General features: G+C 34.4%; 1 protein-coding gene across 1 annotated transcript in view; it reads right to left on the bottom strand.

Annotated features, from left to right (window-relative positions):
* LOC106689479 (PBAN-type neuropeptides) overlaps positions 1–1,983 on the bottom strand; it is an 11,161-nt gene that overhangs the window by 3,331 nt on the left and 5,847 nt on the right. The gene's annotated exons all lie outside the window — the stretch shown is intronic.

Genomic DNA, 1,983 nt, shown 5'->3' with positions numbered 1-1,983 from the left:
AAACGAAAAACGACAGGACTTTTTGAATGCCCTGGTAGTCAACAGGTTCCTAGATAGCTCAAATATATCATTCACAAGAAATATGAGAAGTTACCTCAAAAATAACAACCCCTGTACCCTTCGACTTCAAAGTTACTCTAGAGAATCGCAGAACCCGTTCTTCCATAACTCTTTCATAAAGTCTACTTATAGAAACAGATGCTAACTCTTTTTTATACAGTAATCCCATGTTTGTATTATTTTTCAGCACTAGGACCTAGGCCATATTTGGTCCTACCTTATTATTTACAAATACATATATAGTTTACATATTTAATATAAAGCTATACAAATAAGAAAATAAAGTTTATATGAATTATAAAAATATTTAACTTCGTAAAACAATCTACTCTAAAATAACCAAGAAGGTATAAAGTGACAAATTAACAGATTAGAGAGCTCCTTGGTCGAAGGTAGTCAGCATTTTTCTGATTAGTCTCTTCTGCAGGATTAGCTTACACCTCATATCGCTGATCCTCATTCAAAACTATTAACTTAGTTCCTGAGTCGTAGTACACTTCACCTTCCACCATTCGTTTCGGTCGGGCATTTAAGTTTTTGCTAAATTCGATCTCGAAATGACGGATGTTTCCTATCGATTAGCTATTAAGACAGATTTTTTTTTTTTACTATCGAGAAAAAGAGTTTTGAGAGTATTGATAAAACGTTCCTTCAACATATTTGTTTTAAACTAGTTAAGAGTTTATTTTACTTGACTAACCCTTTTCGCAAAATTCATTAATTGCTTCGAGCAGCACTGAATCAAATTGAAAAAAATGTGTTTGTGAACTCCCTTTTATCTTGGTAACAAACTACTGAGTCAGTTTACCTTATTTGTAGAAGTAGTGTTTCCCTTGGGCTCAACTTGCGCCCATATTGCAAGTGTCGAACGCAATCTGCTAAGTCATTCCCATGGGTAATCAGCGGCGTTATAGGTGTATAAGGGAACCTTTCATTCTTCATCTCTATCTCCCTAGTGCGGGAAACAGCGGACTACACAAGCTACATCCTGCTATATCCATGGACACCATGTGTAGTAACGTGTAACATTTTTTGAACTATTATATCAATCGAAATTATGGATTTTATTTTCTGTAGACATATCGGTCATTCGTTCCAATAGAGTTGTATTTTTGGTTAAATTTGCAAGGCCGTTTTTAATGTAGGCGCGAGCCCTCTAGATAACATTATATAACCCCCCCAAGTAATATTTTTTCATATACTTCCACTTGTCTTTGAATACTGCTTTGGGTTACACTTGGGTTTCTTGAAGTCCTCTTTTTGGTCGTTTAGCATCCTTGTCAATTCTTTGGTGGTGTCTTATTTTCTTGATGTATTATATCATATACGTATGATGACTGTAATAAAGCCTATCTGATCAATTTATTATTCTAAGTTTTGGTAACTCACTCTTACATCCGAAAATCAGCAACAAAAGCTTAGGATCTGTAACTAATCTCGAATAGCAACCCCACAAACGTCGATGAAACTTCTTCAACTAGATTTTTTATAATTAATCTAGTACTAATTAATTTCTGCTTCCTTTGTTCGGAATCGAGAGGATTAATTTACACTAGTACAGCTTCCAGTCCTATCTCGGAAGCTTCATCGTGTTGGAATGGCCCATGTGACCACAGTAACTTCTAGTACACATTTACCAATTCTCAAATTGAACACTAAGTTTCGTTAAACTGACTTTCGCATCGGCAATACACTGGGATTTAGTTCCTGAGTCGTGGTAGAGTTTTATGCATAACGTGAAAGGGGAAAACTTTATTAAAATACAAAGCTGTACTTCATTGGGTTCCTAGTCACACAGCATACTTATTTTAGTCTAATCAGACGATATTTTTAATCTAACGATAAATAGGCCTATACAAGTATACAATAATAATTACAAACATTAGTAGTATACAATATTAGAGCATGAATTTATATATTTAT

Source organism: Halyomorpha halys, unplaced genomic scaffold, assembly GCF_000696795.3.
Source record: "Halyomorpha halys isolate HHAL.00 unplaced genomic scaffold, Hhal_1.1 Scaffold1371.1, whole genome shotgun sequence".
Classification (NCBI taxonomy): domain Eukaryota; kingdom Metazoa; phylum Arthropoda; class Insecta; order Hemiptera; family Pentatomidae; genus Halyomorpha; species Halyomorpha halys.
This window is presented reverse-complemented; position numbering and strand designations above follow the sequence as displayed.